Below are 26,793 nucleotides of genomic sequence, written 5' to 3'. Positions count from 1 at the left end.
AACATAGTATCAATGAGAGCATCAATAATACACCTGAGTGATGTCTAGTAAAAAAAAAAAAAAAAAAAAAAAAAAAAATTGGGCCCCCCCCAGTGCTGGGCCCTTGGAATCATCCTAAGCTACCCCCCCCCCAGCTACGCCCCTGGCCGTCACTGCAGAACATCCCGCCTCACAAAGGTATGATGTTGTAAAAGGAAGCAGAGCTTTCAATGCTTTCGTGGCGATGTCAGGATGTTCTGCCTTGACTTTAATCCAGAATGCAAAGAGGTTTGAAGTGTTTTCAAACATACATTTAAGGCCGCCATCATTTTGCAATCTCAACCAGCTGATCTTCTTCTAGCCAGGTTAAAATGTATTCATGGGCGCCCCAGTGGCGAACCACATAACGCGCTGAGTCGCCGCGGCACGGCTGACCCGGGTTCGATTCCCGGACCCGTCGTTATTTGCCGAATGTCTTCCCCCCACTCTGTCTCCCGTTCCTCCTCTCTCTCTCTCTACTGGACTGCCCAGTAGTAAAAACAAAGCGATAAACGCTAAAAGAATAAATCTTTAAAAAAAATAAAAATGTATTCATACCAGCTGATCTTCTTCTAGCCAGGTTAAAATGTATTCATACCCGCGGGAAGATGTTTTGAGTAGGGGGTGCTGTAATTTTATTGCACAAAAACGAGCAACATTGCCTTGTTGTAAACATTAGTAGATTCGTCCACCTGAATTGTGTACCACGGTGACTCATCCATCCTCTCTAACAACTGTGCCTCGACGTCCTCTGCTATTTCATCAATTCTTCTTGTTATGGTGGAAGCCGAAAGAGGAACATTTGCTGATTGATTGATTGAAAATTGTATTAACAGATTGCAGAATGGGTACAATACAGTATGGCTCAATACACACAAATGGGATGCAGACCTGAGAAAGACTTTCATCTTGTTTACATCAGGGTCCCCCATTTTCAATTCATCATAACATATATGACATACATGACATACAGATAGACAGTACTGCTACATATATACATTTATGACATATATATATATATACATTTATGCTACCTTTTTAACTGCAGCCTCTCCAAAAAGTTCACTGCAAATGTCCTTAGCAGCAGGCAAAACCAACTCTTCGACCAACAGTGAAGGGCTTTTCAAGTTCAAGTTCAAGTTCAAGTTTCAAGTTTCTTTATTAGTTGTCATGAATAAATACAGAATACTTCCCCATGAAATGCCCTTTTCTGTTATGAGCTCCTGGGAGTGTGCTAGATAAAGCAGATAAAAAGTATAAAATAGAATAGAAAGTCAAAAGTACGTAAGCAAAAAGTGTTCAGTCAATATACATAATATACAATATACAATACAGAGTAAAAATGAGTAACAGTGAGTTACAGTACAATACAGTATACAGTACAATGCAGAAATGGGATGAGGTACAACTTAGGGTAAGGTGCAATGAGGTATGAATTGTAGTGAAAATCTCTTTACCAATAAATATAAAGTGTCTGAAGTGAGTAAAGTGGGTGCTACGGTGAGTGTTTATTTAAAGTGAGTGTGTGCGTGTGGATGTGTGTGCTGTGAGTGTAGTTGTAGTTTTTGGCTTTAGCAATGCGGTCAGCCGCTAAGAATGATGCTTTCAGCGCAGCAGACACATTTGCTGAAGTTGTGGCCCTCAATAATCCCTTCTGTCAAAGAGTTTTTTTTATTTTAAAGAATTCCAAGGGCTTGTCTCTTAACCCTTTCACTGCCACACAACAGAATGTTATAACCTTCTGTCGTGTGGCAGTGAAAGGGTTAACCGGCTGTTGTGTGGCAGTGAAAGGGTTACGCTTCTGTGTATCGTCACAGTGAAAGGGTCAACCGCTTTGGTAGTGCGGCAGTGAAAGTGTTCAAGCAGGGTGCTTGGTCTCAATGTGGCGAAGTTGTTTTGAGGGGTTCATGGCTTCGTTAGTTAGCCGGTCACCATATAGAGCAGTGTGTGGAGCGTGTGAATCACCTGTTGTTGTTTTTTATTTTTTTGTCTTTTTCCCCCTCCATTTTCCTCCGATTTTCTCCCATCCCAATGTTAGTCGTTATGCCAATTCCCAGTCCCTTCCTGGTCGCTGCGCACTTACCCCCCACAGTCAGATCATCTGGGAGAGTGGAGGCTACCACGTGCTTCCTCCGACACACGTCCAGCCAATCACCGCTTCTTTTCACCTGGCAGCGCGGATTCTCATCGAGAGGGCGTAGCGTGTGGGAGGACCACACTATCCCCCTCACGTCCAATCCGCGCTTAGCAGGCGCCCCAACCGAACTGTAGGAGTCGCTGTTTACAACGACCCGGACCCACCCCGCCAGCTTCTCCCACCCTCTAATACAGCCAATTGTATTAGTGCAGACGGCCAGCCAAGCTGGTGACAACCCCGGAGCTGTGAGCTGGGCGAATCCAGCTCACAGCTCCGGGGCTGGTGACGAACGCAATCTCCGCTCGGCCACCTAACCGCCCTTGAATCACCTGTTGTAAGTATACGACTCTTCTGACCCTTCTGGTGTCTCGTCGTTGGCTCTTTCTCCCTTTTCAAAGAATTTCTCCAGTGACATTTTGTTTGCACGCCATTATAGTGAAGGTTAGCTTGCCGACGTACTGGTCAAGTACGCGGGAGTGAGGCGCGGGGGGCGGAAGTGGCAATTTTTCAAAATAAAATACCCGGAAGACTAATGAAAATAAAATACATTTAATTTGAACTTTATTCTTTCTTTTTGCGGCCCGGTACCGAATGGTCCATGGCCCGGTACCGGTACCGCGACCCGATGGTTGGGGACCTCTGAACTATAGAGTATAAAAACATGTCTTCCTTGTTATTTCTATATCTTTTGGTGGTGGGGCTACTCATCTATTCATGTTTGGATCACTGCTTGGGCCTTTAAAGGATAGTTGTGATTTTTGTCTGTAAACTTTAATACATGGCAGTTTGGTTTGTTAGAACAGACTGTAATCTTCACTTGCTTATGGCAGATCAATCAGCATGGATTGTCTGTAAACTTTCACTTGCTTATGGCAGATCAATCAGCATGGATTGTCTGTAAACTTTATGCATTGTTGTCACTTGCCATATCTTACTATGCTCGCTCATGCCTGTATTTTTTATGTCCGTTCTATTTAATAATTTTTATTTTATTTTATTTTATTTTTATTTTACTATTTTTAAACTGAATCATTTTAAACTATTTTTACTATTTGTGTTACTGAAAACTGTAAGCGGAGAGCCTATTGGGATGCTAGATCCTAATGTGAAACACTGTGATTCTACCTGTCTATCTTTTTATGCTCGCTTATGCCTGTATTTTTTACTGTTGTGAAGCACTTTGAACTGCAACCTCTGTATGAAAAGTGCTATACAAATAAAGTTATTATTATTATTATTATTATTATTATTAGGGCATTAAGGGATCTAGTGTCCAGTGAGTGAATGATGCTGTATACTTTATGATGATACAGTAGCACAGAGCGTGGCAGTGCATAGACAGCAGGGTGGCCAGGTGGTTGGAGAGACAGGGGTTGATCCCCCACAATATACCCATCCTGTCCAAGGGTCCTGGAGCAAGGCACTGAACTATTCATGTCTCAGTTATGCAGAGAAATGAATACTTCTTATCAGTAAATTACACTGCGTGGAATATGAAAAATGAGTGCTCTTAATTAAAGATAAGTTACAGCTTTCCCAGAATAAATGAGTCAGAGTGGAGCTGGGTCTGGTCTCCAGGGACTATGTGGGGAGAATAGCGTTTGCAGAAACTGGATTGGGTACCTCTGGAGGCTGGGTCAGTACAACTGCAGATCAGGGTGGTCAGTGTTGTATTACTCTAAGTCCAGAGATGTAGTTGTATTCATACAGTACACATGTAGAGAAGTAAAGATGTAGTGGTATTCATACACATGTAGAGAAGTAAAGATGTAGTGGTATTGATACAGAACAGATGTAGAGGGGTAGATATGTAGTGGTATTCATACACATGTAGAGAAGTAAAGATGTAGTGGTATTGATACAGAACAGATGTAGAGGGGTAGAGATGTAGTGGTATTCATACACATGTAGAGAAGTAAAGATGTAGTGGTATTGATACAGAACAGATGTAGAGGGGTAGATATGTAGTGGTATTGATACAGAACAGATGTAGAGAAGTAGAGATGTAGTGGTATTCATACACATGTAGAGAAGTAAAGATGTAGTGGTATTGATACAGAACAGATGTAGAGAAGTAGAGATGTAGTGGTATTGATACAGAACAGATGTAGAGAAGTAGAGATGTAGTGGTATTCATACACATGTAGAGAAGTAAAGATGTAGTGGTATTGATACAGAACAGATGTAGAGGGGTAGATATGTAGTGGTATTGATACAGAACTGATGTAGAGGGGTAGATATGTAGTGTTATTCATACACATGTAGAGAAGTAAAGATGTAGTGGTATTGATACAGAACAGATGTAGAGAAGTAGAGATGTAGTGGTATTGATACAGAACAGATGTAGAGAAGTAGAGATGTAGTGGTATTGATACAGAACAGATGTAGAGAAGTAGAGATGTAGTGGTATTGATACAGAACAGATGTAGAGGGGTAGATATGTAGTGGTATTGATACAGAACAGATGTAGATATGTAGTGGTGTGGGAACGCAAGAAAGGATGAAACGGGAGACGGAAGTCTAGTCTTTCCTTTTACTTCCCAACATAAATTATATACATCCAACAGAGTGCAGAGACGTTAACGTTACTCCTCGAAAGTGACAGCTGACATATGTAAGTTACAAAATACACACCCCGTTCGCAGAATCCCAAGTCTTAAAGGAGACCTCTCTCCGCTCCTAAAGTCCAGTGAATGTCTGCACCAATTGTGCGTGATAAGTGAGTCACCACAGTGGTATTCAGGAGGTAGAGTGGTCGTCTGGTAGTCGGAAGGTTCCCAGTTCGATTCCCGCTCCACCCGGCAGCATGTCGAAGTGTCCTTGAGCAAGACACTTAACATTTACATTTAGTCATTTAGCTGACGCTTTTGTCCAAAGCGACTTACAAGTTTTGTACGACAAGTCAGTAGGAAGGGTACAACTCAGCTGAGTAACAATGTTCAACAAAGTGTTAAGACTTGAGTGCTATAGTGTTGTGTGTATGTTAGTATACTTAACCCCTAATTGCTCCAGATGGTTGCCTCCGCCATCGGTGTGTGAATGGGTGAATGTGAGGAACAAAATTGTAAAGCGCTTTGGATAAAAGCACTATATAAATGCACCATTTACCATTTAGAGGGGTAGAGATGTAGAGAGGGAGTTATACATATGTACAGCAGTGGTATTCATACACTGGGCCTTCACTTCTCATATTGTCTGTACACTGAACCACTCTCTGTGTAGCAGGTGCCACCTAGCACCTGCCACGAAATTCGACCGTGCCTCGAGTGGGAATCGAACCCCGGGCGTCTGCACCGGGGCCGACATAACAAACCGTTGCGCCAAGAAGGGAATTCCCTACTAAGCGCTCAGTTTGTATGCCTCTGGGGAGTGAGTTTTACACACTTCTATGTGCCGTAGTCACACTATCGCGGCACATATCCGTTACATTCACCCCCCCTAAACTCACACCACCCAAGGCATCCGGGTCACGGCACCACTGTAGCAGGTGCCACCTAGCACCTGCCACGAAATTCGACCGTGCCTCGAGTGGGAATCGAACCCCGGGCACCGGGGCCGACATAACAAACCGTTGCGCCAAGAAGGGAATTCCCTACTAAGCGCTCAGTTTGTATGCCTCTGGGGAGTGAGTTTTACACACTTCTATGTGCCGTAGTCACACTATCGCGGCACATATCCGTTACATCTGTATTGAACTGGGACTTCTGCTGCTCACAGAATCAACTATTTACTTTGCTCTACCTTGACTCCATCTCGGCTCACCTCGCTTGGTAACATAAAATGAATAAGTTACCACCACAGCGCTGATGCTCATAGACCACATACCACACTATAGAGCTAGCACTGCTGAGCTGTGCTTCCCCCAAACAAGTCAGGACTTGGACTGCTTCTCGGCTGTGTGTCAGATCGTATAGATTCTGGGCTGTGTGTCAGAGTGTATAGCTTCTGGGCTGTGTGTCAGAGCGTATAGCTTCTCGGCTGTGTGTCAGATCGTATAGATTCTGGGCTGTGTGTCAGAGCGTATAGCTTCTCGCCTGTGTGTCAGAGCGTATAGCTTATGGGCTGTGTGTCAGAGCGTATAGCTTCTGGGCTGTGTGTCAGAGTGTATAGCTTCTGGGCTGTGTGTCAGATCGTATAGCTTCTCGGCTGTGTGTCAGAGCGTATAGCTTCTGGGCTGTGTGTCAGAGTGTATAGATTCTGGGCTGTGTGTCAGAGTGTATAGCTTCTCGCCTGTGTGTCAGAGCGTATAGCTTCTGGGCTGTGTGTGAGAGTGTATAGCTTCTGGGCTGTGTGTCAGATCGTATAGATTCTGGGCTGTGTGTCAGATCGTATAGCTTCTGGGCTGTGTGTCAGGTCGTATAGATTCTGGGCTGTGTGTCAGAGCGTATAGCTTCTGGGCTGTGTGTCAGAGCGTATAGCTTCTGGGCTGTGTGTCAGATCGTATAGCTTCTGGGCTGTGTGTCAGGTCGTATAGCTTCTCGGCTGTGTGTCAGAGTGTATAGCTTCTCGCCTGTGTGTCAGGTCGTATAGCTTCTCGGCTGTGTGTCAGAGCGTATAGCTTCTGGGCTGTGTGTCAGAGCGTATAGCTTCTCGCCTGTGTGTCAGGTCGTATAGCTTCTGGGCTGTGTGTCAGGTCGTATAGCTTCTGGGCTGTGTGTCAGAGTGTATAGCTTCTGGGCTGTGTGTCAGAGCGTATAGCTTCTGGGCTGTGTGTCAGAGTGTATAGCTTCTGGGCTGTGTGTCAGGTCGTATAGCTTCTCGCCTGTGTGTCAGAGCATATAGCTTCTCGGCTGTGTGTCAGAGTGTATAGCTTCTGGGCTGTGTGTGAGATCGTATAGCTTCTCGCCTGTGTGTCAGAGCGTATAGCTTCTCGCCTGTGTGTCAGATCGTATAGCTTCTGGGCTGTGTGTCAGATCGTATAGCTTCTGGGCTGTGTGTCAGATCGTATAGCTTCTCGGCTCTGTGTGTCAGAGTGTATAGCTTCTGGGCTGTGTGTCAGAGCGTATAGCTTCTCGGCTGTGTGTCAGAGCGTATAGCTTCTGGGCTCTGTGTGTGAGATCGTATAGCTTCTCGCCTGTGTGTCAGGTCGTATAGCTTCTCGGCTCTGTGTCAGGTCGTATAGCTTCTCGGCTCTGTGTCAGGTCGTATAGCTTCTGGGCTGTGTGTCAGGTCGTATAGCTTCTCGGCTCTGTGTCAGGTCGTATAGCTTCTGGGCTGTGTGTCAGAGTGTATAGCTTCTCGCCTGTGTGTCAGGTCGTATAGCTTCTGGGCTGTGTGTCAGGTCGTATAGCTTCTGGGCTGTGTGTCAGATCGTATAGCTTCTGGGCTGTGTGTCAGATCGTATAGCTTCTGGGCTGTGTGTCAGAGTGTATAGCTTCTGGGCTGTGTGTCAGAACGTATAGCTTCTGGGCTGTGTGTCAGAGTGTATAGCTTCTGGGCTGTGTGTCAGAGTGTATAGCTTCTGGGCTGTGTGTCAGATCGTATAGCTTCTGGGCTGTGTGTCAGAGCGTATAGCTTCTCGGCTGTGTGTCAGAGTGTATAGCTTCTGGGCTGTGTGTCAGAGTGTATAGCTTCTGGGCTGTGTGTCAGAGTGTATAGCTTCTGGGCTGTGTGTCAGAGCGTATAGCTTCTCAGCTGTGTGTCAGAGCGTATAGCTTCTCAGCTGTGTGTCAGAGCGTATAGCTTCTCTGCTGTGTGTCAGGTCGTATAGCTTCTGGGCTATGTGTCAGGTCGTATAGCTTCTGGGCTGTGTGTCAGAGCGTATAGCTTCTGGGCTGTGTGTCAGAGCGTATAGCTTCTGGGCTGTGTGTCAGATCGTATAGCTTCTGGGCTGTGTGTCAGAGCGTATAGCTTCTCGGCTGTGTGTCAGATCGTATAGCTTCTGGGCTGTGTGTCAGATCGTATAGATTCTGGGCTGTGTGTCAGAGCCTATAGCTTCTGGGCTGTGTGTCAGAGCGTATAGCTTCTGGGCTCTGTGTCAGATCGTATAGCTTCTGGGCTGTGTGTCAGAGTGTATAGCTTCTGGGCTGTGTGTCAGAGTGTATAGCTTCTGGGCTGTGTGTCAGAGCGTATAGCTTCTCGCCTGTGTGTCAGAGCCTATAGCTTCTGGGCTGTGTGTGAGAGCGTATAGCTTCTGGGCTGTGTGTCAGAGCGTATAGCTTCTCGCCTGTGTGTCAGGTCGTATAGCTCTGAATTGGTATGTGTGTGATCTGTACGTGGTGTCAGGTCGTCCCTAGTTAGGAGGGTTTAAACTAACAATAATTTAAACAAAACTTTAGTTTGATCTGAATGCTGTTCGACAGTATAAGCTTGTGCACCACTGCTAGATGGTGCCCATTGAGAGCCGGACTGGTACAGAGGGGTATAGAGGCTGCTAGAATGCATAATCTGATTATTTTATTTTATTTATTTTTATTATTATTATTATTATTATTAAGAAACCCTTAAAATTCTAAATTTAAGGGACCTCAAAGACGAATATTAATTGTGCCCCTTTAAATAAAAAGCACTGTAGCATTGTTTGTAGCAATGCTAGACAATATTTCCAAAAATACTTGTTCTGATGTGAAACATATCCCCACACATTCACCCTTGTGCCACTATGACTGTCTGCACCCAAGCAGAGGCAAATCAGCCCGTAGTATCAGAGATATCCGAGATTCACACACACACACACACACACACACACACACGCACACACACACACACACACACACTGACACTGACACAACTCCCGCCCGTACACGTAAAATATATGATTCCTTTAAAAACAGCACGCTGTGTTTTATAGATGTGCTAAATGTTAAAGGTAAAAACCTTCACGTATAACCCAATTCTTCTTTACCATCAAATCGTTGCTAAGTAATGGATATCTCCCTTAGAAATATTTAATCATAGTCGGATTTGTAAAGCCATAGTGGTAGCCATGACCTTTTGGATGAATGGACTATTCAGGCATTCATCACTTTCTAATTAACTCCTACGACACAAGATATATCTTTGTGAAAGCATGCTGAGCATTTTTTTTCAGAATGTTTCATGAAATGTGCAAATTGAGATGTGCTTTGATTATGAAACCCTTTTCTTTCCCCTCTTAACACAATGGCGCCCAAGCACGGATATATCGGGCTTTTCGATTCCACCCGTTGTGGACAGAAGCACGGATAAATCCGTGGCAAGTTGTTATTGCTTTTATTCCATATTAATAACCTATTCAAGGTCGCCGAGCGGCACTGCAGATTTACCCTACTCTATGAATTTGAGGAGTTGCAATACCGGCCAGATCCTCTTAGGGGCGCTATCGCGATAATGCAGTGTGCCCTGTGGCTGAACGGATCAGTATTTTTCTTTTACTTTCAATGGAGATTTCAGTTAGCAGGATTCTGGATGTGCAGCATGTAGCTTGGATTACGTTTTGCATCGCAGATTTCACCATGCAATAAGGGGATTTATCATCAGCCAATGGTCATATCGATCTACCAGATGGCGATCGATAACGGGGAAATGCTCGGGGGGATCCCACCGGAACACGGTAAGATCTTTTTCAAGTAAAGTACATCCAGATCGGGCCTTGTTTTGATAGCCATCCAGGCGTTCGGCCTATGAGGCTAATGAGGCTAACGCGGTTATTGGTAATCGATAATCAGAAATGACCCCCGCCCCCCCCCCCCTTTCATGCATACATGCGTGAGGATCATACCGATCATATGCAGTTTGAGTTTTAACTGGAGCGTATCTATAACCGAAATGCCATTGGATTTAACGTTATTAGCTATTAGCCCATTATCTCGGCTTCCAGGAAATATACTAGACCAAATCCGGTATAAAGCTTATATTCACGGCGCTATAAAATGAGAACGTATTGATGCATTTTTTTTTTCTTTAAGCCATTTTGAAAGGACGGTTTATGGTCTCAATTCACAATGAGAATGGACAGATAGCAATACTATAAAGTATAGATTTAGCTCTACAAACAGCCCCACGTCTGTTTACATTTCACGGTCCTCTTGAGATTAATTAGACTCATCCCAGTGGCCGCAAAAGTGTTAAGGAACAGTGCATTACTGCGCATTACCACGAACGGAACAAATAAAAATGAAATGAAACGATGAAATTAAATGAAAAATGGTGTCTTTCGGCCTGAGATTATCCATGTTTAATTAGCAATGAAAATATGACCCCTAGTCAGAGCTAATACATCAAAAATAACCCACCTTATTACATGGCGTTTTCACATTCGCCGAAATGCTTGATTGTGATTGGTCAATAGCGCTCGTCAGAGGTCCGCTATTAATCGATAACGGACCTCTGCCGAGCAATAATGACCGCTGTGCGCAGCTGTAGCAATCAAGCCCACTGACATCAGTGCAATCAGTCCACACACCTGCCGGCGATAATAATAACTTTATTTGGGCTGACAGCGGACGGAGCCACAGAACAACTGCGTCTGCATTTGATCTCGTCTTGTCGATGGTGTAAATGAATTAGGTATATTGTTAGTAAGTTAGCCATGTAATAAGCGGGATAATGTATAGCCTATACTCGGTCATTGTCGCAAAATAATTGACCTTCACTACGTTTAAAGAACACCTCGGCGAGGCGCCCTGGTATTCTAAACTCCGTGTCGGTCAATTCTTTTGCGACAATGACCTTGTAGCTATATATTATCCCTTACTTATTACATGGCGTTTTCACATTCGCCGAAATGCTTGCTTGTGATTGGTCAATAGCCCCCCGACAGCGGTCATTATTTTTCAATAATGACCGCTGTTTTTTCAATAATGACCACAGTGCGCAGCTGTTCGCAATCAAGCCCACTGACACACACTGTTTCAGTGCAATTAGACACTGCTGGTGTTCTGCTGCCGGCGATGACAGGGGGCGGAGCGACGAGCGGAGCAAGAATAATAATAATCACTTTATTTGGGCTGACAGAGCCACAGAACAACTGCGATTTGTCAAATGAATTAGGTATATTGTTAGTAAGTTAGCCATGTAATAAGCGGGATAATGTATAGCCTACTCGGTCATTGTCGCAAAATAATTGACCTTCACTACGTTTAAAACACCTCGGCGCGGCGCCTCTGTATTTTAAACTCCGTGTCGGTCAATTATTTTGCGACAATGACCTCGTAGCCATACATTATCCCTTACATAGTCCACTCTCTGGAGAGATGCATGAGCGACTGAAGTTGGGGAAAGCAAGGTTGTATCTCCTGCAATCAACAGTGGCTGTCGACCAGAACAATGGACATATTGATCCATCTCCCCCCAAAGCCTGTTGAACTCATTATAGAATAACATACATAATGAAAATGAGTTTTTCCACATCAGGAAGTTCCCCTCCATTCTGAATCTCCCAAGTGAAACCAGAACTGATTAAACCAAAGCTTATTGATCCCAAGCAAAATAATAGACGTGTAAGGATTTGTGAGCAGTGACAACAGCTTCAGTCTTATTCCAAGCCTTTTTTTCTCTCTAACTCTTAAATATAGAACACATTTTCTCTGTATTTCTCTTAGGTATATGCTGCTGTAATTGAGAGCCAGTATTCATGTAAAGTGGACCGTTAATTACTTGTTCCCTGGTGTAAAACAAACCTTTTAGTTTGTAGCTTAACAGTCACCTTAGGAACAATAATGTTAATCGCATTTACTGTATTTCTTGTTGAAGCTGTTGAGCCTGTGGAGTTTTGCAATGAGGCCAGATTTGCATGACTCTAAGTATCCAAGTATGAATACTATTAAAATATTAACATTAAAAGTTAAAGGCCAACTTGCAGGTTAAACCCTACTCTGCAATTATGGGTAGTTTACATCATTGGTATCTAATTTAATAATTTTTATTTTTTCATTTGACACCGGAAATGCCACTCAGAAAGGGTTAAAAAGGTCCATGCACGAATAACATGCACGGAGCAAGTCAAAAAGCTTATCAGACGCTAGCAGGGCCGTGACGTCACTTCAGGCAACTTATGCCTTATGCCCGTCCGGGTCGCCTAAATATTAAAGGCAACCAACTTGTGTCTAACCACGCCCAACTTGCGTCTAGCCACGCCCCCGCGGCGACGCGGCAGCAGCAGAGCGGAGCTCCGTCGCGGCAGCATTATGTAGCATCCGCCCTCTTTCACTATCCAGAACTAGCTCAATTGGCAGCGCTGCATTGCTGTGGATCCTACGGCCCGTTGCCGGCAAGTTCGATTCCCTTCAATTTATTTTATTTTTTTTTTTAACGTGCATTCGCATTCTTTCGCCGTTAAGTTTAGGCATAACTTTAAGCATTGTTTCGGAGTTGGTTAAGGTTAGGCATTGTTTCGGAGTTGCTTAAGGTTAGAAGGGTTAAGTTTAGGCGCTGTTAAGGAGCTGGTTAAGGTTAGAGTTTGTCTTAGAGAATGGCAATATTTTTTAACGTGCATTCTTTCGCCGGTTAAGTTTAGGCATTGTTTCGGAGTTGGTTAAGGTTAGGCATTGTTTCGGAGTTGCTTAAGGTTAGAAGGGTTAAGTTTAGGCGCTGTTAAGGAGCTGGTTAAGGTTAGAGTTTGTCTTAGAGAATGGCAATAGACAGCCTATTTCCGCGCTGCAGCGCGAGGCAATAGACAGCCTATTTCCGCGCTGCAGCTCTCTCGCGCTGCCGTGGTCACATGGGCGTATTGGCCAATCAGAGAAACGCTAAACACAAGTTGGTTGCCTAAAATATTCACGCGTCCGGGTCATAGTACTACTGGCTATATGGCTCTTAGCAATATGGCTACTGTCGTGAACCATTTTAGATCGGGGCTTGTAAAAGAGTTTTGGGAACGAGTAAAATGTGCAGGTCCTCTTCTCAGACCTGTGGGGCAAAGCACTGCACACGCATCATGCAAGCTAGCAAGCTACACGTCGCAGCATGTTGATACGATAGCCCCTTTAGCTGCACTCTGCAGCTACCAAGCTAAGCTAAGCTACGTTAGCTACTAACGTTGTATACACAATATGTACAAAGACACAATGATTTACATTATTACAAATATGGTAACGTGGTTGTGGCTTTTACAAATAGTGGTTAGCTTTAGAGATGAATGGCTATGATCACGGAGCAATAGTGTTAGGTGAAACAGATACATTTTCATTCATCACTCCTCGGCTAGTAGTAGCAAGGCTCTGTGCTTCGTGCCACTACCTGCGTGTGACTCTCAGAGCCCCTCGCTGCCCTGCACCTGATGTGACGTCAGCATTAAGATGACACACGCACGTTATTGAACCATGGATTAAAATATTGCATTTGCGTGGAGCTTGTGGTTTGGTTGACAAAATGTTTGATAAATACGCTAAAACTGTGTCAATTTCGATCACTTTTTCCCCCTCTTCATGAAAGTCAGCGTTGGCCTAGTCTCATTGTTTATTGAACAAAAATACAACCTGCAAGTTGCCTTTAAAGGAACGTTTTGGGAATTAGCTTATTTGCCATCTACCCCAAAGTTGGACCAGCCGATACATACTATTTTCTTCTCTATGCATGCATTCAGAGTAGGGAACACCCGCACCGTTAGCCTATTGCTTAGCGTCATTCACTGGAAGCAGGGCTTCCCAGTTAGCCTAGTTCCCAACAGTCATGAAATACACTCCAAATACAACTCCAAAACTTTCCTGTAAACATGTTGTGACCTGTGTATTTACTACATGGAGAAATAAAAAGATGTAATTAGACATTTTCGTTTTCTGAAATTTGTTTTGCCGAACCACTGCTGCCTGTCAATCAATCAATCAATCATTGCTGGGCCAACATGTGTTGATAATGACAGTCCTGTGCTTCTGCTGCAATTCAATCATCAAATTCTAGGGGGGTCAATCAATATTTGTGAACATGAACAATTCCTAAAGCTGCAGCCCAGATAACCTCCCCCCACCCCTCTCTCTCTCTCTCTCTCTCTCTCTCTCTCTCTCTCTCTCTCTCTCTCTCTCTCTCTCTCTCTCTCTCTCTCTCTCTCTCCCCCCCCCCTCTCTCTCCCTCTCTCTCTCCCCCCTCTCTCTCTCTCTATCCCTCTCTTCCCCTCTCTCTATCTCTCCCTTTATTCTCCTCTTCCCTCTCTCTCTCTCTCTCTCTCTCTCTCTCTCTCTCTCTCTCTCTCTCTCTCTCTCTCTCTCCCCCCTCTCTCTCTCTCTCTCTCTCTCTCTCTCTCTCTCTCTCTCTCTCTCTCTCTCCTCTCTCTCTCTCTCTCTCTCTCTCTCTCTCTCTCTATCTCCCTCTCTCCCCCTTCTCTCTCTCTATCCCTCTCTTCCCCTCTCGCTCTCTATCTCTCCCTTTATTTCCCTCTTCCCCACCTCTCTCTCTCTCTCTCTCTCTCTCTCTCTCTCTCTCTCTCTCTCTCTCTCTCTCTCTCTCTCTCTCTCTCTCTCTCTCTCTCTCTCTCTCAATTCAATTCAATTCAATTCAATTCAAAAGCTTTATTGGCATGAAAGTTCACAAATGTTGCCAAAGCACAATTATGACATAAACAGCAAACTGTCTGTTTGCGGTGGTGAATATGTTTGTCTCAAGGCTCTGTACCATTATTACTATCTAAAATGTAATAATTGTGGAATATTACTGTAATGAGCTGTATGTGTATGATCCAAGCGTCCTATGATCCTCATAGGAGCATAACAGAAAAAGCATTCCATGTGAAGGTATTCTGTATCTTTTCATGTCAACTAATAAAGAAACTTGAACTTGAACTTGAAACTTGAAACAACATTATACAATACACAACAATATCAACAGAACAAGATCAAAGAAATAAAGGAGATGGTGCGGTGAGTAAACATGGTACATGTATATACTGTACAGTATATGTGTCCTACTGGTTGTCCCTTTTCTTGTGACATGAATTGACATATTTTGCAGCTAAAACTGCACATTCTTTCTGTTCCCCCAGGAGGAATGGCCATTTCTGCACTTCTGTCATACTTTGGAATCTGGGAAAATTATTTAAATTTTTGGAAAGAATTCCTCCCTAATATTTCTGTAATTTTCACATTGTGTTAGGAAGTGTAGTCTGTCTCTACGGCTCCCTCCTCACAAATACAGCACAACCTCTCCTCTCTGGGCAGCCAGGTCCTGTCTGTGTCTGCCCTTCTCTATCGCCCAAACCATGGTCACTCAGTCTGTACTTTGTCAGAGGTCTTTCTTAGATCTTATCAGTTACTGTACTGTGTCTGCCACAGTATACTGTCTGTTTAGGGCCAAATATGTTCTAATTTGTGTTGTGATTGTGTGAGTTGATTCCCATACGTAATGTATTTATCTTTTTCTTTGGTTATAATTTGGTTAGGTCTAATCTTCTGAGGCTGGCTAGGGTTTGTGATGTCAGAGTGTGAGATGTCAGCCAGTTTCATTATGAGTTGACAAAAGGGGCTCCTTTGTAGGTCCAGCTCTTGCAGGCCAGGCTTATGATGATAGCAGGCCGGGTCACTTTTTTTAATATGCTCCAGAATTTAATTGTCTTTTTTGAGTAACGGATATTGTCCTAATTCAGCCCTGCATGCAGAGTTTGGGCTTTTCCTTTGTACCCTGAGAATTGTTTTGCAGAACTCTACATGCAGGATCTCAATTGGATTTTTGTCCCATTTTGCCCAATCCGTTGCCTCTCTCTCTCTCTCTCTCTTTCTATCCCCCTCTCCTCCTATCTCCCCCCTCTTTCTATCCCTCTCTTCCCCCTCTCTCTATATCTCCCTTTATTCCCCCTCTTCCCCTCTCTCTCTCTCTATTCCCCTCTCTCCCTCTCTCCCCTCTCTCTCTGTCTCTCTCTCTCCTTCTCTTCCCCTCTCCCTCTCTTCCCCTCTCCTCTCTTCCCCTCTCTCTCTCTCTCCCCTCTCTTCAGCTCTCTCTCTCTCTCCCTCTCTTCCCCTCGCTCTCTCCCTCTCTTTCCCTCACTCTCTCCCTCTCTCCCTCTCTGCTCTCTCTCTATCTCTCTGTCTCTCTCTGAAATGATTAAGGGTGCTTTCACACCAGAGCAGAATTCGATAGTCCCGCTTTTTTGGGTGCGGACCAAACGCGCGAACTCTGGTCCGCCAAAAACATAGGTCTCGGTTCGCTTCATCGGACCAAACGCGGACCAAATATAGGAGTCACCTGATAAACTGTGCATCTTGGTAGAAGTACGAAAAAAACATTGCGGCTTATTATTATTATTATATTATTATTATTACCGCGGCGCGCGGCATTCACTGCAAAACAAGCACACTGTAAACATGTCTCCTGATAAACTGTGCATCTTGGGTAGAAGGAAGAAAAAACACAGCGGCTTATTATTATTATTATTATTATTATTACCGTGGCGCGCGGCATTCACTGCAAAACAAGCACACTGTAAACATGTCTCGTGGACAGACTTGGGCGAATGATGAAGTGAAAGCCCTGATCGACATATGGGCAGAAGACCAAATAAAACAGCTGCTTGTGGGCACTCACAAAAACAACGAGGTGTACAAGTTGTTTAGCGAGAGGATGGCGGTAATCAGGGCCGCCTCAGGGGGTGTGCGAGCAGTGCGGTCGCACAGGGCCTCGCGGGAAGGGGGGCCTCGCAAAAAAAAAAAAAAAAAAAAAAAAAATATTTTTTATTAATTTTTTTTTTATTATTATTTTTATTTTTTTTTTTTTTTTTGCGAGGCCCCCCTTCCCGCGAGGCCCTTTTTCATCACAGACCTAAAATCTAGTTTTGCTTATATGCTTATATATTTCACATTAGACACGTTTGTAGAATGTGTCTGACTTGTTCCTGGGTCTGCAGTCCTGCAGCTGCAGACATACTCACTATTGGAGCTCAGCCTCTGGGGTTCTGCAGCAGCATTGGTTTCAACGAAGGGAGTGGTTTTATTTACATCATGTGTAGACAGTGTAGACGCCGGCAGCGTGAGTCGGCTGCGTTTGACATTTTCGCGCGTGCAGCTTTTGACTATGCTTAGTTATGCCCAATAGCCAAGACGAAGAAAGAGGTCGGTCATTATCACGTTAGCTAATCTATCCAGAGGAGCGCGGCGAGGCGAGTGGATGTCTTTTCAAAAGAAGCAATACGCCGAAAGGTGTCCAGTCTGCCGGAAAGTACTCGAAGAAGAAGAAGAAGAAATTACACCGTGGGGCCAAGAAAGTTTCCTTCCACGTTGATACTGCGTTATGGTGAGTGACCGTGAGTCAACATATGATTATATACCCGCCGTGGATCTGTCTTTCTCTATCTGGAGCCAAACTGGTCGACGAGCTAATACTTCTAGTAGCTAACGCTAACGGTGTGTGCCTGGTGGTGAGAGCACCTGGCTGTATGCAGCTACATAGAGCCACGTGCCTGATTGAGCTAACTGTTAGCCAGACGCCATGTGTGGGCTGGCTGGCTGGCTGTCGGCCCACCACGTCCTCCCCACACCCAGTCTCCTCGGCCGGAGCCGTGGCCCCCCGTACTATACCAGGAGGGAGGGGTGGGGAGCGAAGGTGGAGGGAGGCGCGCTGAGGCCTTTCGTCAACGTGGAGACCTGTGTTGCGGCCTTTCGCCCTGCGCCCTCGTGCAGCCAGGTAACTAAGATTAATGAAAATGTCATGACATTACCCCACTCTTACTTCCTTCCCCTCCCGAATGTTTTGTTAATAACGATGTTTTTTTCCAGGCAAAACATATGCTACTTCACAACATTTGGAGATACGACATGTGCTGTGTGTGAATGGTGTAGCTTGTGTAGCTTGTGTAGCTTGTGTAGCGTTGGGCCATAGGCCAAAGCTGTGTGTGGCCTGGTGTCACAGAGTACCTGGCTAGCCTATTTAGCTGATGTCGGCCATTGGCTCCTTGCTTTGGTTTCTCTGGTATACCCTGCTCTTCTTGTTGGATTTAAGTGTTGATCTTTGTCCTTTTGAATCTGTCATACATGCTCTAGTCTCTAACACACACACACATGACAAACACACATGTTCTCTCTCTCTCTCTCTCTCTTTCTAACACACACAGTCTGCCTATGGCGGCCTTTCTCGATGGCTAGGCTGTGCTCAAGGATCTTCAGTCACAGTGCTCAGGTATTCTGCCACTGTGTACTCTCTGTTTAGGGCCAAATAGCATTTCAATTTCTTTCCAATGTGTCTCTCTCTCTCTCTCTCTTTTGATCTTTGTCCTTTTGAATCTGTCATACATGCTCTAGTCTCTCTCTAACACACACACACATGACAAACACATGTTCTCTCTCTCTCTCTCTCTGTACACTGTATATTGACTGTAGAACGGGAGCTCTCTTTCGCTCTCTCTTTTGCTATATGTTGACTGTATCATGCCCCGCCTCGGGCAGCGCTATTATTTAAGAATATGTTGACTGTATATATAAAAAAAAAAAAAAAAAAAAAAAAAAAAAAAAAAATATATATATATATATATATATTTTTTTTTTTTTTTTTTTTTTTTACCTTTGGGGGGGGGGGGGGGGGGGGGGGCCTCGCGTTAAATCTCGCACAGGGCCTCGCATTTCTCCCAGGCGGCCCTGGCGGTAATGGGTTATAATCTAACGATGGATCAATGCCACACTCTTCTACTATCACGCTTCTTGCGGCTGTTTGTGTTTTTGCGGATTTAACTTCCTGAAGGGGAGGGATTTCCACTCTCCATTGTGTCCAATAGACGAGCGCCCTTTTCGACCGCGTGACATTGTTCAGAAAGTTTGGTGCGCTTGACAAATTGCAATGTGAATGCAGACGAACCAAATGACGAATGCAACAATGTTGCAACTTCACCACCAGAACCGCACCGAGTCCACCAAAACTATATGTGAAAGCGCCCTTTAGCCTGACTATGTTAGGACCCAGTTCTAGACTTTGACTGGAGGGGCAGTTAGTTGGGCCAGTTAGCTGAGAAGACTAACCTCGTTCCCAGCTTTATCTATGAGAAGACTGTCAATGAGACACGACGGTCTATCCTCTGATTCACTGGAAATATTATACTGATTGGATCAATTCCTGATAATGCTAATTATATTTCATGATATGTGGGTATTACTGTAGTAAAGCCATCACAACACTCTGTGATTAACCCTTGCACTACAACTCTACAGATGGTTAAAGTGTATAGTTCTTTTTAACCCTTTCACTACCACACTACAAAGGGTTAACCATTTCACTACCACACTACAAAGGGTTAACCCTTTCACTACCACACTACAGAGGGGTAACCTGTATAGTGTGGTAGTGAAAGGGTTAAATTGAGGTTAGCTGGGCCAGGTTGTGCAGCGCGAGCAGTTATGCAGTTATGAATTATGATACCAGTAGATTCTTTGAAATCATTGTCACAATGGCTAAAACAAGTGTTGGAAAAACGTACAATACGACCTGACTAATGCATGTATGTATTCCACGCCGGCTGACATGCTCTGAAACATGTTGTTAATCATACGGCTGAGATTGGATGGGATGGCTGGTCCCTATGAGTTTATGTTGGGAGGATGTGTACTTCTGACAGCGTTGCCACGCCAGGTAAGTTTGTTTGCACCCCCCAAGCCTTTTAATGAAGTACATTATACCTGGGAACTGTGTTTGATTGTAAACTGAAATTCAACCTAAATACAGAGTCTATTGTTAAAAAAGGTCAGCAGAGGATCTACCTACTGAGAAAGCTGAACTCTTTTAATGTTAGTGCGAAGATCCTGAGCACTTTTTATAGTTCTTTTATTGAAAGCCTCCTAACTTTTTCTTTTATCTGCTGGTTCAGTGGCCTGTCCATCAAAGATAGGAACAGCCTACAGTATATTGTGAAAGTGTGCTCCAAAATAATTGGAGTAAAACAGAGAGACCTATGTTCTCTCTGGATGGACCAGGTGGTCAAGAAGGGGACGAGCATCACAAATCAACCCCTCCACGCTCTGTCTCAGCGGTTTTCACTGTTGCCTTCTGGCCGCCGTTATGACGTCCCACCAAGTAGGACCAACCGCTACGCCAAATCTTTTGTCCCCTCGGCTATCAGACTTTTAAACACAGACAGTAGTCATTTTAAGTAGCCTTTGCACTTGGTTGTCTGTTTTTACTTTTACTTTTATTGCTGGATTGTATCACATGGAGTGTTTCTCTTTTTATTTGCCGTGCTGTCGTTGAGATGTTTTGTTGTTTGTTTGTCTTTGTTGCTTGTAAGCTGCAAATATGAATTGCCCCACGCGGGACCAATAAAGTTGTCTGAATCTGAATCTGAATCTGAATTACCTCAATGTGGACGAGAGAATGAAATTACAGACACACACACACACATACATTGTTAGAAGTATTATCAGATGCAGGGCCAGGCCTAGCACATTTGGTGCCTTAGGCTAACCGCCCCCTCCCCCCACCCTGGATGGGGGGGGGGGGGGAGACTTCTTAACAGTTCTACAGTAAAGTACTGCACCTTTATTTATAACAAACAAGAACAAGGGCTAAGAAGAAATGCAACGTGCACACTAGAGAATAAAAACAAATAAATAGTATTAATAATTCAATGTATTCATTTATTTATTTTTTGCTGGGCGCGACCGGCTATAGGAAAGTCTGCCCCTGATCAGATGGATGTTTCAAAGACTTGGTGCACACACACACACAAACAACTCTACTAAACAACTGTCAGCTGGTATACTTTGTAAGAGAAGTCCTATTCAAAAGTAGATGCTGGTGGAGTCCTAATTAGCGATGCATGCACTTTTCTCACCAATGTCCAATTTCACCTCTGTGATCATAGAGAAGACTAATGCACATAATCTTAATAACTGTGCATAATGCTCATACTGTACTCTTACTAATCCCATTGCTTTAACAAATGCACAATGGGCCCAAGTGAGAAATGTTCACCCTAGCCCCCCTCCCCTAGATTGGAACACGCGTCTTAGGAGTCAGAGGCTGATTTGAGTGAATGAACCGTCTGTAGTGTGGTAGTGAAAGGGTTAACGAAAGGTTATGACCATAACCTAGTTATATGAGTATTGGCTGAGCGTCTCGCTCTTCGCCATACCGAGATATACCCCTATCTCCAGTACCTACTGTACTTCATCACTTGACCAGGCCCCGCTCCCTTCAGCCTCAGTGCACACTGCATTATCGCGATAGCGCCCCTAAGAGGATCTGGCCGGTATTGCACCTTCTCGAATTCAAAGAGTAGGGTAAATCTGCAGTGCCGCTCGGCGACCTTGAATAGGTTATTAAAATGGAATAAAAGCAATAACAACTTGCCACGGATATATCCGTGCTTCTGTCCACAACGGGGGGAATCGAAACACGGAAATATCCGTTGTTCGTCCCCAATGTGTTAAGAGGGGAAGACCTTTTTTAAAAAGACAGCCCTCAGCGGGGAATCAAAAAGAACAGTAACCCAGCATCGTAGCATAGCATTAGCCGCGCGCTCCAGGATAACCGGGAAAACGACAACGTTTACCCAAATATCCTGCCCCTTGCGCCAATACACAACTCGGTTGTCTCACGGGACAACGAGTAGTATCACTAACGCTAGGATTGTTATGCCTAGTGGCGCAGACCCTACCTGGGCGCGACCTAGCCACAACAGCTAGCCGCCGCGCGACGTCCCTCGATCCGCTGTCAGAAGACAAGGAAACCCCAGGACAGGCCCGATGCGCTGTCAGAACATGCCGAGAAGATTCCAGGGGCTGGAAAATCTCCGGCGAAAACCCAACATTGTTCAATCTCTCTCTGCATATCATAACAACTAGTTCATGGAATGCACTGCAACGTCCATGATGGAAACGAAAAAGAGGAAGGGCGAGTATGACCATGTCCGGTGTCTTATAGGGGACACTGGGGCGGGGCCTGGTCAAGTGCATGGGTGCATTGTTTTCGTTAATGAAGTACAGTACGTACTGGAGATAGGGGTATATCTCGGTATGGCGAAGAGCGAGACACGATTGGCCAGTACGCTATATAACCTTCTGTAGTGTGGTAGTGAAAGGTTAACGTTCTGTAGTGTGGTAGTGAAAGGTTAACCTTCTGCAGTGTGGTAGTGAAAGGTTAACCTTCTGTAGTGTGGTAGTGAAAGGCTTAACCTTCTGTAGTGTGGTAGTGAAAGGGTTAACCTTCTGTAGTGAAAGGTTAACCTTCTGTAGTGTGGTAGTGAAATGGCTAACCTTCTGTAGTGTGGTAGTGAAAGGGTTAACCTTCTGTAGTGAAAGTGTTAACCTTCTGTAGTGTGGTAGTGAAAAGTTTAACTTCTGTAGTGTGGTAGTGAAAGGGTTAACCTTCTGTAGTGTGGTAGTGAAATGGCTAACCTTCTGTAGTGGTAGTGAAAGGGTTAACCTTCTGTAGTGAAATGTTAACCTTCTGTAGTGTGGTAGTGAAAGTGTTAACCTTCTGTAGTGTGGTAGTGAAATGGCTAACCTTCTGTAGTGTGGTAGTGAAAGGGTTAACCTTCTGTAGTGAAAGGTTAACCTTCTGTAGTGTGGTAGTGAAAGGGTTAACCTTCTGTAGTGTGGTAGTGAAAGGTTAACCTTCTGTAGTGTGGTAGTGAAAGGTTAACCTTCTGTAGTGTGGTAGTGAAAGGGTTAACCTTCTGTAGTGTGGTAGTGAAAGGTTAACCTTATGTAGTGTGGTAGTGAAAGGTTAACCTTCTGTAGTGTGGTAGTGAAAGGTTAACCTTCTGTAGTGTGGTAGTGAAAGGGTTAACCTTCTGTAGTGTGGTGGTGAAAGGTTAACCTTCTGTAGTGTGGTAGTGAAATGTTAACCTTCTGTAGTGTGGTAGTGTAGTGAAAGGTTAACCTTCTGTAGTGTGGTAGTGAAAGGTTAACCCTCTGTAGTGTGGTAGTGAAAGGGTTAACCTTCTGTAGTGTGGTGGTGAAAGGTTAACCTTCTGTAGTGTGGTAGTGTAGTGAAATGTTAACCTTCTGTAGTGTGGTAGTGTAGTGAAATGTTAACCTTCTGTAGTGTGGTAGTGAAAGGTTAACCTTCTGTAGTGTGGTAGTGTAGTGAAATGTTAACCTTCTGTAGTGTGGTAGTGTAGTGAAATGTTAACCTTCTGTAGTGTGGTAGTGAAAGGTTAACCTTCTGTAGTGTGGTAGTGTAGTGAAATGTTAACCTTCTGTAGTGTGGTAGTGTAGTGAAATGTTAACCTTCTGTAGTGTGGTAGTGTAGTGAAAGGTTAACCTTCTGTAGTGTGGTAGTGAAAGGTTAACCTTCTGTAGTGTGGTAGTGAAAGGTTAACCTTCTGTAGTGTGGTAGTGAAAGGGTTAACCTTCTGTAGTGTGGTAGTGAAAAAGTGAACCTTCTGTAGTGAAAGGGTTAACCTTCTGTAGTGTGGTAGTGAAAGGGTTAAGTTGAGGTTAGCTGGGCCAGGTTGTGCAGCACGAGCAGTTATGCAGTTATGAATTGTTTTACATTTTTTGTTTACATTTACATTTAATTTACATTCTTTACATTTGTCATTTAGCTGACGATTTTATCTAAAGCGACTTACAAGTTCTGTACAACAGGTCAGCAGGAAGGGCACAACTTTTTCAGCTGAGTAACAATGTTCATCAAATAGTGCTGACTTGGGTGCTGCAGTATTGAGTGCATAGACATAAGACATTAGTATGGTAGGAGGAGTTCACGGTGGTATAGGACCGTAAGAAGGTTAGTGTTGTTAGTTTTCTTCTTCATTTCAGATATTTAATTATGATACCGGTAGATTCTTTAAAATCATTGTCACAATGACTAAAACAAGTGTAATATCTTGGTGCATTCAGACTTTTATGCAGTTTCTTTTTTTTTATCCACTTTTTCTCCTCTTTTTCAATTTTTTCTCCCATCCCAATTTCGCTGTGCCAATTCTCCCCTCCCCTGTCTTGAACGTTGCTCGCATATGCCCCCCACTGGCCAGTTGTAGGGAGGATAGAAGCCTTGCATCACGTGTCCCCTCCGATACACGAGGAGGCAGCCTGTCACATCTTTTCACCTGCCAGCACGGACTCTCATTGGCGAGGTGTAACGTGTGGGAGGCTCACACTAACCCCGCCATTTCCTGTCTCTGCTGTGCAGGCGTCCCCCAACCGACCTGTAGGAGTCGCTGTCCACAACGTCCAGATTACCGACTTCCACCCTCTAACTCTGCCAATTGAGTTAGTATGACGGCTGGCCCAAGCCGGAGGCAACACCGACAGCCGGATTCGAACCCGGTGTCTCTTGCGTTGGTGACGAGAGCAATGTCCGCTGCGCCACCCAGCCGCCCACTTTTATACAGTTTCATATTTGTTAGGAGTCAGAGGCTGATTTGAGTGAATGAATGTCTAACAGGTTTTGCCGTCATAAATGTGACCGTGCCCAGTGTTTTTAGTATTTTTTCATATTATCACAGTTTGAATGTTTAACACTTTAACTGCCAGAAGACGAGTTTAGGCGTCCTTCCCCGCCATGCTCAAGTTGCCGAAGACGCCGTAACTCGTCTTTGATATCAATATTTCAAAAATCTGTGATCGGATTCATATTTCCCATCCGCTGGCCTGAGACCCACCAAAAAGCCCCACTGAACCCTCTAGCGGTTCAAGAACGCCATCTGGTGGCCGATCGGCGCAATCGCCAAAGAGGAAGTTACTTGGACGATGTGCTATTCACCCATATTACTTCCGGGCACTCGGTATAGGTTCCGGCACTCTAGCTTGTCACAATACATAGCGATCCGTTGCCAATAACTCGATAAACAACATGATTTGGACGTATATACTATTATACAAGCTGGAAATGGACCCGATATTTCTACATCCCATAATAGGAAAATGTCTGTTCCACGCTCATCGCCCAACGGCGCGAGGAAGATACGGTAAGATTCAGCGTTATTTTTCAATGTCTCCTATACTAACTGATCTGATGAACATATGACCCACACTAGATGAATGGTATAATGTTGCCCACGGAATTATAAACGCCCCCTCACCCATCCGGTCAACATCAGATGACGTGTAGTAACTTCTAGAACCATGTCTAGTTGGAATTTTTTATATCGCGCCGATTGCCATCAAACTGTATTTCATCATCAATATAATGCATTTGGGGCTATAGATCACGTTCTGGAGAAAGCTGCAGAAAGAGATGAAAACATACTTATACATTAGACCATACTTTAGTATGAATATGTGAATGAAAAAGTTTAACGTTGCTTCACCCTGAACAATACATATAGGACATTGAATGGGCCCTAATAATGGCAATTTAGCAATAGAATTTAAAAAGTTATAGCTCTGCAAAGAAGGGGAACTTCTCCATAGACAAATAGAGCTGGCAACCTATGGTATATCATGAATTTAGCCTTAGGCAATCAAAGTGTTAAGAACATATTTACTATACAAGCGAACAGTTATATAGTATCTCTAATAGTAACAATTCTTGGTTTAAAAAAGGCTGTTTCCGTGTGACATTGGTCATTGCATGGGGGCGGAATAAAATGTGCATGCGAATCAAGACGAGTGCTTTCGTTGGCGAGTTGAAGTTGGGAGAGTGGGAGAGCGACGCCCAACACACATGGCCTCTGTTGAGAAACTTTCCATCGGATATAATGAATGAGGTATTGGACTTTGTTAATCATGTCAATGACTGCCTCGGATGGTCTGTTGGTTCTTTATGCGTCTTTATGGGTAAGTTGTTGACTAGTTGTTTATTTAGAATGTGTGTGGTACAGCCCTGTTGAACAGTGAAACGTAGCGTTCAAATAACGTTACTGTCACCGCATTTAAACGGCATCATAATCTCTTACAATTCCGCAATGATTTAATAAGCTTGGCGCATTGGACCGGAAACCGGGCGAATTAGACGTGAGAAGAAGAAATCATACACGTACACCTCTCTGATTGGTTTAGCTCCGAAGGGCTCTTCCGCCTTGTACATATATATTCTCTGCTTCGAAGTGGTTATGCTTTGGCCCTCTTTCGAAGTGGGTTATGCTTAGAGTTTATCTTCAGAGCAGGGCGATGGACCACCAGCCCTGATTCCAAACTCTAAGCATAACCCACTTCGAAAGAGGGCCAAAGCATAACCACTTCGAAGCAGAGAATATGTACAAGACGGACATTTCTATCCCAGAGCCCTTCGGAGCTAAACCAATCAGAGAGGGTCTTCGCTGTACGCGGGCTAGCCAATCAGAGAGCGTCTTCGCAAACTGCGGCTACGAAAAAAAATCACGCGACCCAGGGCTTTCGATTTGCGTCTAGATTTGATAAAACGACACTACCGACAGCGGCTGCCGACAGCGGAAGTCCAACCATATCACATTTCTCTGACGTTTTTTCGTGTTTATATCTCACGGGTCGAACAAACCTAAACGTTATTGCCATAAAATACAATGTATATTGTTTCTTTACCTTTCTGTGAACATAGAAAGAAGAACTAGAAAAAAGTCAGTTTTAATATTCTCAGAGACCAGCCTTGAACACACCCACACACACACAAGATACATGCACCCTGCACTGCACGCTAATAAGATGCTGTATACACTTCTATTAATCTATTGTATTCTTCTACTTTAGCCCTGTGAGGCCCTCGGTTGCAAAATTCACAGGGTTAAGCTATTTTCACAGCCATGAATGCTGCCAGCACTGACAGCTTACAGTATGTTAATGCTATTCAGTGAGGGGAGTGGTTGGGGGATATTGTTAACGCCCAGCAGAAACAGGTAGAGGTGTTAATTCTAGCCCTTTCTTCGAGAGGCATTTTCACAGCTTAAAGCA

This window comes from Notolepis coatsorum, assembly GCF_963971535.1.
Source record: "Notolepis coatsorum genome assembly, chromosome: 20".
Classification (NCBI taxonomy): domain Eukaryota; kingdom Metazoa; phylum Chordata; class Actinopteri; order Aulopiformes; family Paralepididae; genus Notolepis; species Notolepis coatsorum.
This window is presented reverse-complemented; position numbering follows the sequence as displayed.